Source organism: Phoca vitulina, unplaced genomic scaffold, assembly GCF_004348235.1.
Source record: "Phoca vitulina isolate PV1807 unplaced genomic scaffold, GSC_HSeal_1.0 scaffold14, whole genome shotgun sequence".
Lineage (NCBI taxonomy): Eukaryota > Metazoa > Chordata > Mammalia > Carnivora > Phocidae > Phoca > Phoca vitulina.
The window spans coordinates 3,358,242-3,373,019 of NW_022589717.1; the positions used below are offsets into that span (position 1 = coordinate 3,358,242).

Sequence of the window (14,778 nt, forward strand, 5' to 3'; positions counted from 1 at the left end):
CCAAATGGGCCAAATCTGGCATGCCATCTGTCTTTGTAAATAAAGTCTTATTGGAACATAGGCATGCCCATTAATTTATAATTTGTGTATCTCAGTTCTTGTACTCTATCAGCAGAATTGAGTAGCTGAGACAGAGACCTATGGTCTGCAAAACCCAACATACTCTAGCCCTTTATGGAAAAGTTTGCTGACTGCTGCCCTAGGGGATGGACTGAAACGAAAGAGAATATATTTCCATGAAAATGAACAAAAAGTTAATGCAATAGTAAGATGGCAACTGTTTGAACTAAGACAGTAGCAGTCAAACAATCAGATGATGTGAAATATTCAGAACTTGATGACTAATTGGATAGGTAATGAAGTCAAGGAAGAAACCCAAAATGAGTCTGAGGTTACACTCTGCGTGACAGAGTGGAATTTGATGCCATTAACTGAACTAGGAAGCATATGATAAGCTGGAAGCAAACGAGTGTGTGTGTGAGGGTGTATTGTAAAATAAGGGGTGGGCAGTGGAGATTTATAAGAACACAATGGAAAAAAATGAAGATTGGGAGCAGTTTGGATTTTGAGTAACTATAAAGTAAGACACACAGGCATACCTTGGAGATACTGTGGGTTTGTTGTGGGTTTGTTCAAGACTACTGCAATAAAATATTACAATAAAGTGAGTAAAATAAATTTTTTGGCTTTCCTAGTGAATATGAAAGTTATATTTACACTATACTGTAGTCCATTAAGCATGCAATGACATTATGTCTAAAATGTGTATAACTTAATTAAAAAATACCTATTGCTAAAACAAAAATGCTGACCATCACCTGAGCTTTCAGTGAGTCATCAACTTTTTGTTGATGGAAGATCTTGCCTTGATGTTGATGGCTCCTGACTGATGAGGGTGGTGGTGGCTGAAAGCTGGAGTGGCTGTGGCAATTTCTTACAATAAGGCAACAATGAAGTTTGCCATATTGATTAACTCTTCCTTTCTTGAGTGATTTTCCATACAATGTGATCTTGTTTAATAATAGCCTTTTAGGGGTGCCTGGGTGGCTCAGTCATTAAGTGTCTGCCTTTGGCTCAGGTCATGATCCCGGGGTCCTGGGATTGAGCCCCACATCAGGCTCCCTGCTCAGCGGGAGGCCTGCTTCTCCCTCTCCCACTCTCCCTGCTTGTGTTCCCTCTCTAGCTATCTCTCACTCTCTGTTAAATAAATAAATAAAATCTTAAAAAAAAATAATAGCCTTTTACCCACAGTAGAACTTTTTTCAAATTTGAAGTCAACCCTCTCAACCCTTACTGCTGCTTTATCAACTATTCTAAATCCTGAAAATTTCCACAATTTTCACACCACCTTCACCTGGTGGTGTAGGTTCCATGTCAAGAAACCATTTTCTTTGCTCATCCCTAAGAAGCAACTCCTATTCTGTTCAAGTTTCATCATGGGATTGCAGCAAGCCAGCCACATCTTCGGGCTCCTCTTCTAATTCCAGTTCTCTTGCTATTTCTACCACATCTGCTGTTACTTCCTCCATGGAGGTCTTGAACCCCTCAAAGTCATCCGGGAGGGTTGGAATCAACTTCTTCCAAACTTCTGTAATGTTGATATTTGATTTTGATATTTGTAATGTTGATTTGATATTCACCTCTTCCCATGAATCATGAATGTTCTTAATGATATCTAGAATAACAAATCCTTTTCAGAAGCCTTTCCTTTTACTTTGCCCAGATCCATCAGAAGAATCACTATCTATGCCAGCTATCACATTACAAAATGTATTTCTTAAACAATAAGACTTGAAAATCAAAATGACTCCTTGATTCATGGGCTACAAAATGGTTGTGCTAGCAGGCATGAAAACAACATGAATCTTGTTGTCCATCTTCATCAGAGCTCTAAGGTGACCAAGGGCATTGTCAATGAGCAGTCATATTTTGAAAAGAATCTTTTTTTTTTTTTTTTCCTAAGAAGTAGTTCTCAACAGTAGGCTTGAAATATTCAGTAAACAGTGCTGTAAACACATGTGTTGTCATCCAGGCTTTGTTAAACCACTAATAGAGCACAGGCAGAGTAGACTTAGCATAATTCTTCAGGGCCCTAGGCTTTTCAGATAGATAAATGAACACTGGCTTCAACCTAAAGTCACCAGCTGCATTAGCCTCTGACAAAAGAGTCTGTTTGTCCTTTGAAGCTTTAAAGCCAGGCGTTGACTTCTCTCTAGCTATGAAAGTCCTAGATGCATCTTTCAATAGAAAGAAGGCTGTCTTCTCTGAATTGAAAAATCTATTGTTCAATGTATCCACTTTCATTAATAATCTTAGCCAGATATTCTGAATAACCTGCTGCAGCTTCTACATGCTGACTCATCTTGCACTTTTATGTTATGGAGATGGCTTCTTTCCTTAAAACTCATGAACCAACCTCTGCTAGCTTCAATTTTTTTCTGCAGCTTCCTCACCTCTCTCAGCCTTCACAGAACTGAAGAGATTGGGGCCTTGGTTTAAGGGAACATTATGGCTGGTTTGATCTTCTACCCAGACCACTAAAATTTCTCCATTTTAGCAATAAGGCTATATTTTGCTTTCTTATCATTCATATGTTCCCTAGAATAACACTTTTAATTTCCCTCAAGAACTTTTCCTTTGCATTCACCACTTGGCTAACCAGCACAAGAGGCCTAGCTTTAGGCCTATCTCAGCTTTCAACATGCCCTGTTCACTAAGGTTAATACTTTCTAGCTTTTGATTTAAAGTGAGAGAGATACAACTCTTCCTGTTGCTGGAGCACCTAGAGGCCATTGTAGGGTTGGTTATTAATGGGCCTAATTTCAATATTGTTGTATCTCAGGGAATAGGGATGCCCAAGGAAAGAGACAGATGGGGAAAACCTGGATGGTGGAGGAATCAGAACATACACAACATTGTTGATTAAGTTTGCTATCTTATATGGGCATGGTTCATGGTGCCCCAAGACAATTACAATAGTAACATCAAAGATCACTGATTACAGATCACCGTAACAAATACAGTAATCATGAAATAGTTTGAAATATTGTGAGAATTACTAAAATGTGACACAGAGACACAAAGTGAGCAGATTGGTGGGAAAACGGAGCCAAAAGACATAGTCCAAACAGGGTTGTCACAAACCTTCAGTTTGTAAAAAAATGCAGCTTCTATGAAGAACAATAAAGCAAAGCACAAATAAAACAAGGTATGCCTAAGGAATGTTTTTAAGGTGAAGAATCTTGAAGAATCTTGAAGAAACTAGAATATAGTTATTTTTTAAGAACACAGGAAAAGATGAATCTGTCCAGGTAGGACTAAGTAGAGTGGTGAGAAAAGAGGGTAAAAAGTAGGAGGCTTGGAACGGAAAAAATCACCTAAAAAAAAAAGAACAAGAGGCAGTAGTGACTGCCAGGGACCTAATCAATATGGACATTAGTAAGATGTCAGAAATAGAGTTCAGAATGATGATTTTAAAGATACTAGCTGGGCTTGAAAAAAGCATGGAAGATATTAGAGAAACCCTTTCTGGAGAAATAAAAGAACTAAAATCTAACCAAGTTGAAATCAAAAAGGCTATAAATGAGGTGCAATCAAAAATGGAGGCTCTATCTGCTAGGATAAATGAGGCAGAGAGGGAATTAGTGATATAGAAGACCAAATGATGGAAAATAAAGAAGCTGCAAAAAAGGGAGATAAACAACTACTGGATCATGAGGGCAGAATTTGAGAGATAAGTGATATCATAAGATGAAACAATATTAGAATAATTGAAATCCCAGAAGAAGAAGAAATAGAGAAATGGGCAGAAGGTAGATTGGAGCAAACTATAGCAGAGAACTTCCCTAATTTGGGGAAGGAAACAGGCATCAAAATCCAGGAGGCACAGAGAACCCCCCTCAAAATCAATAAAATAGGTCAACACCCGACATCTAATAGTAAAACTTATGAGTCTCACAGACAAAGAGAAAATCCTGAAAGCAGTTCCGGAGAAGAAATCTGTAACCTACAATGGTAGAAACATTAGATTGGCAACAGACTTATCCACAGAGACCTGGCAGGCCAGAAAGGACTGGCACGATATATTCAGAGCACTAAATGAGAAAAATATGCAGCCAAGAATAGTATATCCAGCTAGGCTGTCATTGAAAATAGGAGAGATAAAAAGCTTCCAGAACAAACAAAAACTAAAGGAATTTGCAAACATGAAACCAGCCCTATAAGAAATATTGAAAGTGGTCCTCTAAGAAAAGAGAGAGCCTAAAAGTAACATAGACCAGAAAGGAACACAGACAATATACAGTAACAGTCATCTTACAGGCAATACAGTGGCACTAAATTCATATCTTTCAATAATTACCCTGAATGTAAATGGGCTAAATGCCCCAATCAAAAGACACAGGCTCTCAGATTAGATAAAAAAACAAGACCCATCAATATACTGTCTGCAAGAGACTCATTTTAGACCCAAAGACACCCCCGGATTGAAAGTGAGGGAGTGGAAAACCATTTACCATGCTAATGATACTAAAAGAAAGCTGGGATGGCAATCCTTATATCAGACAAATTAGATTTTAAACCAAAGACTATAATAAGAGATGAGGAAGGACACTATATCCTACTTAAAAGGTTTATCCAACAAGAAGATCTAACAATTGTACATATCTATGCCCCTAACATGGGGAGCAGCCACTTATATAAGCCAATTAATAACAAAAGCAAAGAAACACATCAACAACAATACAATAATAGTAGAGGACTTTAACACCCCCCTCACTGAAATGGACAGATCATCTAAGCAAAAGATCAACAAGGAAATAAAGACTTTAAATGACACAGTGGACCAAATGAACTTCACAGATATATTCAAAACATTCCATCCCAAAGCAACAGAATACACATTCTTCTCTAGTGCCCATGGAACATTCTCCAGAATAGATCACATCCTAGGTCACAAATCAGGTCACAACCGGTACCAAAAGATTGGGATAATTCCCTGCATATATTCAGACCACAATGCTTTGAAACTAGAACTCAATCAGAAGAGGAAAGTCAGAAAGAACTCAAATACGTGGAGGCTAAAGAGCATCCTACTAAAGAATGAATGGGTCAACCAGGAAATTAAAGAAGAATTAAAAAAAATTCATGGAAAGAAATGAAAATGAAAACACAACTGTTCAAAATCTTTGGGATGCAGCAAAGGCAGTCCTAAGAGGAAAGTATATAGCAATACAAGTCTTTCTCAAGAAACAAGAAAGGTCTCAAATACACAACCTAACCCTACACCTAAAGGAGCTGGAGAAAGAATAGCAAATAAAGCCTAAACCCAGCAGGAGAAGAGAAATAATAAAGATCAGAGCAGAAATCAATGAAATAGAAACCAAAAGAACAGTATACAGATCAACGAAACTAGAAGCTGGTTCTTTGAAAGAATTAACAAGATTGATAAACCCCTGGCCAGACTTATCACAAAGAAAAGAAAAATGACCCAAATAAATAAAATCATGAGTGAAAGAAGAGAGATCACAACCAACACCAAAGAAATACAAACAATTATAAGAACATATTATGAGCAACTGTATGCCAGCAAATTAGATAATCTGGAGGAAATGGATGCATTCCTAGAGATGTATAAGCTACCAAAACTGAACCAGGAAGAAATAGAAAACCTGAACAGATGTATAACCACTAAGGAAATTGAAGCAGCAATAAAAAACCTCCCAACAAACAAGAGCCCAGGGCCAGAATTCCCAGGGGAATTCTACCAAACATTTAAAGAAGAATTAATACCTATTCTTCTGAAACTGTTCCAAAAAATAGAAATGGAAGGAAAACTTCCAAACTCGTTTTATGAGGCCACCATTACCTCGATCCCAAAACCAGACAAAGACCCCATCAAAAAGGAGAATTACAGACCAATATCCTTGATGAACATTGATGCAAAAATTCTCACCAAAATACCAGCCAATAGGATCCAACAGTACATTAAAAGGATTATTCACCACGACCAAATGGGATTTATCCCTGGGCTGCAAGATTGGTTCAACATCCACAAATCAATCAATGTGATACAATACATTAATAAAAGAAAGAACAAGAAGCATAGGATCCTCTCAATAGATGCAGAAAAAGCATTTGACAAAGTACAGCATCTTTTCTTGATCAAAACTCTTCAGAGTATAGGGATAGAGGGTACATACCTCAATATCATAAAAGCCTTCTAAAAAAACCCACAGCGAATATCATTCTCAATGGGGAAAAACTGAGAGCTTTCCCCCTAAGGTCAGGAACACGACAGGGATGTCCATTATCACCACTGCTATTCAACATAGTATTAGAAGTCCTGGCCACAGCAATCAGACAACAAAAAGAAATAAAAGGCATCCAAATCGGCAAGGAAGAAGTCAAACTCTCACTCTTTGCAGATGATATGATACTTTATGTGGAAAACCCAAAAGACTCCACCCCAAAACTGCTAGAACTCATACAGGAATTCAGTAAAGTGGCACGATATAAAATCAATGTGCAGAAATCAGTGGCATTCCTATACACCAACAACAAGACAGAAGAAAGAGAAATTAAGGAGTCGATCCCATTTACAATTGCACCCAAAACAATAAGATACCTAGGAATAAATCTAACCAAAGAGGCAAACAATCTGTACTCAGTAAATTATAAAATACTCATGAAAGAAATTGAGGAAGACACAAAGAAATGGAAAAACATTCCCTACTCATGGATTGGAAGAACAGATATTGTGAAGATGTCAATGCTACCTAGAGCAATCTACACATTCAATGCAATCCCTATCAAAATACCATCAACTTTTTTCAAAGAAATGGAACAAATAATCCTAAAATTTGTATGGAACCAGAAAAGACCCTGAATAGCCAGAGGAATGTTGAAAAAGAAAAGCAAAGCTGGTGGCATCACAATTCCGGACTTCCAGCTCTATTACAAAGCTGTCATCATCAAGACAGTATGGTACTGGCACAAAAACAGACACATAGATCTATGGAACAGAATAGAGAGCCCAGAAATGGACCCTCAACTTTATGGTCAACTAATCTTCAACAAAGCAGGAAAGAATGTCCAATGAAAAAAAGTCTCTTCAACAAATGGTGTTGGGAAAATTGGACAGCCACATGCAGAAGAATGAAACTGGACCATTTCCTTACACCATACACAAAAGTAGACTCAAAATGGTTGAAAGACCTAAATGTGAGACAGGAGTCCATCAAAATCCTGAAGGAGAACACAGGCAGCAACCTCTTCGACCTCAGCCACAGCAGCTTCTTGTTAGACACATCGCCAAAGGCAAGGGAAGCAAGGGCAAAAATGAACTATTGGGACTTCAACAAGATAAAAAGCTTTTGCACGGCAAAAGAAACAGTCAACAAAACCAAAAGACAACTGACAGAATGGGAGAAGATATTTGCAAATGACATATCAGATAAAGGGCTAGTATCCAAAATCTATAAAGAACTTCTTAAACTCAACACCCAAAGAACAAATGATCCGATCAAGAAATGGGCAGAAGACATCAACAGACATTTCTGCAAAGAAGACATCCAAATGGCCAACAGACACATGAAAAAGTGGTCAACATCGCTCGGCATCAGGGAAATCCGAATCAAAACCTCAATGAGATACCACCTCACACCAGTCAGAATGGCTAAATTTAACAAGTCAGGAAACGACAGATGTTGGCGGGGATGTGGAGAAAGGGGAACCCTCCTACACTGTTTTTGGGAATGCAAGCTGGTGCAGCCACTCCGGAAAACAGTATGGAGGTTCCTCAAAAAGTTGAAAATAGAGCTACTATAAGACCCAGCGATTGCACTATTGGGCATTTACCCCAAAGATACAAATGTAGGGATCCAAAGGGGTACATGCACCCCAATGTTTATAGCAGCAATGTCCACAATAGCCAAACTATGGAAAGATCCAAGATGTCCATCAACAGATGAATGGATAAAGAAGAGGTGGTATATATATATAATCGAATATTATGCAACCATCAAAAGGAATGAGATCTTGCCATTTGCAACAATGTGGATGGAACCGGAGTGTATTATGCTGAGCGAAATAAGTCAATCAGAGAAAGACATGTATCATATGACCTCACTGATATGAGGAATTCTTAATCTTAGGAAACAAACTGAGGGTTGCTGGAGTGGTGGGGGTGGGAGGGATGGGGTGGCTGGGTGATTGACACTGGAGAGGGTATGTGCAATGGTGCGCACTGTGAATTGTGTAAGACTGTTGAATCACAGACCTCTACCTCTGAAACAAATAATATATTATATGTTAAAAGGAAAAGAAGAAGATATTAGGAAGGAAAAAATGAAGGGGGCAAAATCAGAGGGAGAGATGAACCATGAGAGACTATGGACTCTGAGAGACAAACTGAGGGTTCTAGAGGGGAGGGGGGTGAGGGGATGGGTTAGCCTGGTGAAGGGTATTAAAGAGGGCACATACAGAATGGAGCACTGGGTGTTATACGCAAACAATGAATCAAGGAACACTACATCAAAAACTAATGATCAATGTATGGTGATTAACATAACATAATAAAAAAAAGTAGAAGGCTTGGAAAAATAAATTTAAATTTTTTTCTCTACATTGGGTACAGAAAGAAGTAGTAAAGAGGCTCTTAGAGAGGGGACATGTTTCCCCAGGACTGGCTTGCCTTCCATTCCTTCTGTAGCAAACCCAAACAGTGTGCACTTAAAACTTACTTCAGCAGAGGGTTTTAGCAAATGTCTCTTCAATCATCATCAACAAGTGAATGAATGTTCCGTTTGAAACCTTTTTCTTTTGTGAATAAATAATACTCAGCCCCGAATAGTCTCCCTTTCTACTTACGTCCCTCCAGTTATGTCGTAGTCACCTTTTTAACCTCATAAGGAAAGATATTTTTAATTTTGTAATTTGTACAACGTCTTGTGTAGTGCCATGTGTATAACCAATGTTTAATAAATGGATGAATAAAACACTAACCCAGATTTTCTTTTTTCCTCAATAGTTACCCCGGAATTTCAACACCTTACAAACAGACAGTAGTTTTGAGAAAACAGCCTGGTTTGCTGGACTCCAGACACTAAGCTGGAGGAACTTGTGCTACTTGGCATAGTTTGCAGTCGTGGTGCATTTTGAAAATGAAAGCACAGGGGATCTTCTTGAACATGTCAGAATTGTTTATTTTTTTCTTTCCTGTTGCTATTAATCATTGTCTTACTTTTGAAGATGTAACTTAGAAAAACATGTTTTATCTCACTTATATATAGAATCATGTATTCAAAGAAGTCCAAGTGATGATCAAAAACCCTCCAAGAATACAGTATCGATGGGTTCATAATTATATAATGCCATTGAATTCAGTTTTCCTTTTAGTATCTTACTTGACAGATTTTTTTTCTTTCTTAAAAATTTTTTAAAAAATGACAAGGGAAAGGAGCAATTCAAGTATTTCTAATTGAAGTAGAAGCACTTCTTCTCAGTGATCTAAGCTTCCAAAAAAAAAAAAAAAAAAATCTGGAAAAAGAAGAGAATATTAAACACAGAGTAAAGTAGAAGAAAAAAAGAAATATAAATTAGAGATCAATTAAATAAGAAAAAAGTCAAAACCTAGAAAGATGAAAGAAACCAAAAGCTGTTTTTTGAAAATTTGTAAAAATCCAGCCAGGCTATTCAAAAAGGAATGAAATTAGAGACAGAGACAGAGATGGAGACAAAGATAGAGAGAGAGACAGGGACAGAGATGGAGACAGAGACAGAGATGGAGACAGAGATAATAAGACCTGAAGTTCTGATCCTGTTTCAGTATCTCTAGAACTGCATGGTGTCACTGCTCACATGGGTATTACAGAATAGAGGCAAACCTGGATGCTAAATCTCTCCTTTGTCAGACCCCCTCCGCAGGGGCTGGCTCACTGTTCAGAACTGCTCCGACCTGATTAGTTCAGAGGGTCCCTCTCTCCTAATTGGAACATTGCCTGAACATGGCTACTAATTCTTGTACCCTTCTCTCCAGCCTTGGAGTTTGCAGTTTTGCCTAGCTGGACTGCTTGCCATATTTATCGATCCACCTATGACTATAAAACAACCATTTGTTCCTTTGTTAACAGCGGATTTGCTTGTGGTATCTAGATCTGTTTCTTTGCCTATGAATGAAAGCGTTAGACTGTACATCATGGTTATTCGTTCTGAAAAACCACCCCGAATTTAGCAATGTAAGACAGCAAACATTTTATTATGCTTGTGGATTCTCTGGGTCAGGAGTTTGGAAAAGGGACGACATTGAAGGCTTGACTCTGCTCTCTAATGTCTGGGGCCTCAGCTGGGAAGACTGCAAGGCTGGGGTTGCCTTGAGGAATAGAGGCTGGAATCATCTGAAGGCTTGTTTATTCGAATACCTGGTCCCTGGGCAAGGAGAACGCCAAACTGGGGCAGCCAACCAGAGTGCCTCCGCTTGGTCTCTCCAAGTGGTTTGGCTTCTTAATAGCATGGTGACCTCGGTGTACATGCTGGCTCAGGAGTCCAATGCAAGAGTTCTAGATAACAGGGTACAAATGGGATCACCTTTTCTGACCTAGCCTCGGAAGTCATGCAGCTTACCCTATGCCTCAATATGAAGCCTACCTATATTCAGAAGGTGGTTCATAGACCCTGCCATTTGATCAGAGTAAAGGTCTTGCTGTAGATGAATTTGGGAGGTAGAAGATATTTGTGGAAACTCCAGTCTGCCACACTATCTGAATAGAACTGGCAATAGAATTTTAGCATCCATCTTCCTCACTCTGCCCTCATTTTCATCTCTACAGTGGCCTCCTTCACTTCAGCCACATTTTATGGTAATAGTTCAAAGAATCAAGTGGGATCAACTTTTATAATTACATAGTTGTGTGTGTGTATTTTCTATAGCTTTCCAGGGACAAAGAAGGAAATGTATTATTATAATTTTAAAGACTTACTGCTGGACGCTTGGGAGTAAAGCTGAATATAGAAAACACATTGCTAATCAAATTAACTTATGACATTTATTTTGAAAGTTTGATAATCAAGAAAAATTTTCTCCCTTTAATTGTAAAGTAAAAATCCAGGCTTATATTTTATTCAAAATATAAGGAGTCATAATAAGCCACTTTAAGAAAAATATTATGTATTTTAATTATTTTGTTCCAGCATGTGAATTTCAGTTGTAAGATAATTAAATGCATACTTAACCATCGTGTTCCCTCTTTCCTTCAGATACTACATGAGTACTGGGTCTGCAAGGGTGAATCAGATGTAGATTGAAGCTGTCTTTAATGGAGCATTTAGTCTAGCTGGGTAGGAGATACAGAAATAGGTAATGAGAGTTTTCATATAAGTAAATACCTAAATGAATATGCAAGTCGTGATAAGCAAAGGGAAGAAAAAGGTTCGGGTACCACAAGAAAGAATAAAAAGAAAAAGCCTATTTAGATTAGATGAGCCAGGAAAGAAATCATTGAGAAACTGACAGTTAGTTGGTACCTGAATGATGCTAACTAGTGTGGCAATTTTAGGAGAAGCTTTTAGGAAGAGGGAAGAACTTTTCCAGAGGATCTGAGTCAGATAAAACTCTGTTAGATTTTATTTATTTATGATTGATTTCAGGAACTGAAAAAGACAAAACATTGATGTTTGTTTTTTGTTGTTATTGTCATTGTTGTTTTAAGAGAGAAAGACAGGAGGGGGAGAGGGAGAGAATCTTAAGCAGGATCCAGGCACAGTACGGAGCCTGACGCAGAGCTCTATCTCACAACCCTGCGATCATGACCTGAGCCCAAATCAGGAGTCTGACACATAACCAAATGAGAGCCACTGATAAGTTTTCAACAGAGAAGAGAGGTGCTCACATCTTTTTCTCTGGCTGCCGCTATACAGAACATAGACTGGGGCAGGGCAAGAATGGATCGGTCTTTGCTGATATGTTTGTGAGGATGAAAAGAAAAATTAACTGAGAAAAGAATTTATAAAGGAGAAGAAATGGAGGACCTTCGCAAATTTCCGAACTGCATAGAAATCACTGAGCCCATAATCTCATCTGAGAGGCATAAAGGGCTGTATGAGTCTATACACAATACCACAGGAGAATTCCCTAAGCTACTTGTAGATTTCCTGAATTCTTACCTCCTGCCTTTGCACACACTGTTAATTATAACTCCCAGAGAAAGCCCTCCTCTCTCTCATTATCTGTTGAAATCTTAACCATCTTTCAAATTTCGATTTAAATGCTTCCTCCTCCAGGAAAGGCTGATGCCCCTACCCAGATATTTCCTCTTCCCCAACTCCAACTCTCTTGCACTTACTTTTTAAAAAAGTTATTATTAAAGTATAGTTGACATATAACTAATGTTATATTAGTTTCATGTGGACAACATAGTGATTTGACAATTCTATACATTAATCAGTGCTCACCATGGTAAGTGTAGTCACCATCTGTGTTTCTTATGTCATTTTTCTATTGACTGCAGACATAACATTTACTTTTATAGTGCACTGTTCTGGGTTTGATTCATTGTTGCAGACTCAAGGCCTAGCCATAGGCCAATATTTCCTGAATATCAGGAATTATTGAATGAAATTCAGGATATTCAGGAAATATTGAATGAACCAATTAATTTACAACTGAAATTTACATCCTGAAACATTATCACGAAAGTATATGATTTTTACTTTTTTAGAAGAGTGGGTTATTATGATTCCTTTTTTCTTTTCTTTTTTTTCTATTCCATATTTATTAATTAAATTCAATTAATTAACATATAATGTGTTATTAGTTTCAGGGGTAGAGGTCAGTGATTCATCAGTCTTATATAATACCCAGTGCTCATTCCATCACGTGCCCTCCTTAACGCCCATCACTCAGTTACCCCATCCTCCCATCCCCTTCCCCTCCAGCAACCTCAGTTTGTTTCCTGAGATTAAGAGTCTCTTATGGTTTGTCTCCCTCTCTGATTTCATCTTGTTTTATTTTTTCCTCTCTTGCCCTATGATCCTCTGTTTTGTTTCTTAAATTCCACATCATATCAGTGAGATCATATGATAATTGTCTTTCTCTGATTGACTTATTTCCCTTAGCATAATACCCTCCAGTTCCATCCACATCATTGCAAATGGCAAGATTTCATTTTGTTGATTGTTGAGTAGTATTCCATTGTATATATATACCACATCTTCTTTATCTATTCATCTGTGGATGGACATCTGGGCTCTTTCCATAGTTTGGCTATTGTGAACATTGCTGCTATAAACATTGGGGTGCAGGTGTCCCTTTGGATCACTACATTTGTGTCTTTGGGGTAAATACCCAATAGTGCAATTGCTGGGTCATAGGGTAGCTCTACTTTCAACTTTTTGAGGAACCTCCATACTGTTTTCCAGAGTGGCTGCACCAGCTTACATTCCCACCAACAGTGTAGGAGGGTTCCCCTTTCCCCACATCCCCGCCAATATCTGCCGTTTCCTGACTTGTTAATTTTAGCCATTCTGACTGGTGTGAGGTGGTATCTCATTGTGGTTTTGATTTGTATTTCCCTGATGCTGAGTGTTGTTGAGCATTTTTTCATGTGTCTGTTGGCCATTTGGATGTCTTCTTTGCAGAAATATCTGTTCATGTCTTCTGCCCATTTCTTGATTGGATTGTTTGTTCTTTGGGTGTTGAGTTTGATAAGTTCTTTACAGATTTTGGATACTAGCCCTTTATCTGATATGTCATTTGCAAATATCTTCTCCCATTCTGTTGGTTGTCTCTTGGGACTGTTGACTGTTTCCTTTGCTGTGCAAAAGCTTTTTATCTTGATGACGTCCCAATAGTTCATTTTTGCCCTTGCTTCCCTTGCCTTTGGCGATGTTTCTAGGAAGAAGTTGCTGTGGCTGAGGTCGAAGAGGTTGCTGCCTGTGTTCTCTAGGATTTTGATGGATTCCTGTCTCATATGTAGGTCTTTCATCCATTTTGAGTCTACTTTTGTGTATGGTGTAAGGAAATGGTCTAGTTTTATTCTTCTGCTTGTGGCTGTCCAATTTTCCCAACACCATTTGTTGGGAAGAGACTGTCTTTTTCCTATTGGACATTCTTTCCTGCTTTGTTGAGGATTAGTTGACCATAGAGTTGAGGGTCCATCTCTAGGTTCTCTATTGACTCCTTTTTCCATAAGCCATCTGCAATCAATCCCTACCATGTATCTTCAATAGTGCCTCTATATTCAATAAATTTAAATAAGACTCATATTTTAAGTTTATTTTAAAAATGATTAACTAGGATTTACTCATTTACTTGTATATATTCCTTTCTGCCATTCTAAAAGAAAATTTGTATCGATAAAAACTACATTAAAAATGACACATTGTTTTGTGCAGTGGCAGTATCGTAGCCAATGAGGTTTATCTAGAGCATGATTATTGCTAATTGAAAAATGACACACTCACAAAACAAAAGTAAAATCCATCTTAAATATCATTTTCCATTCCTAGACATCACTTAGCTAAGTAAATTGGTTAAACTGGTGATAAATTTAAGTTATCATTCATTCCATCTCTTAATGCCTTTAAGTCTATTTTTATTATTCAAGTCTCCAGTTCAACTGAATCATTAGAGGGATTACTTGCAAGCCTAGAGTTCTGCAGTATTATGTAATATTACTTAGAGTTTAGGATTAAATCAATACATGTGAAAGAGATTAAAAAATAAAGAATGAGAAATCAAGTGGTACTTGTACAATAGAAACAACACAAAATATTTTGTATTTA

General features: G+C 37.9%; 1 pseudogene; it reads left to right on the forward strand.

Annotated features, from left to right (window-relative positions):
- Positions 1-14,376: 14,376 nt before the first annotated feature.
- Positions 14,377-14,538, forward strand: LOC116637650 (annotated as a pseudogene).
- Positions 14,539-14,778: the final 240 nt, after the last annotated feature.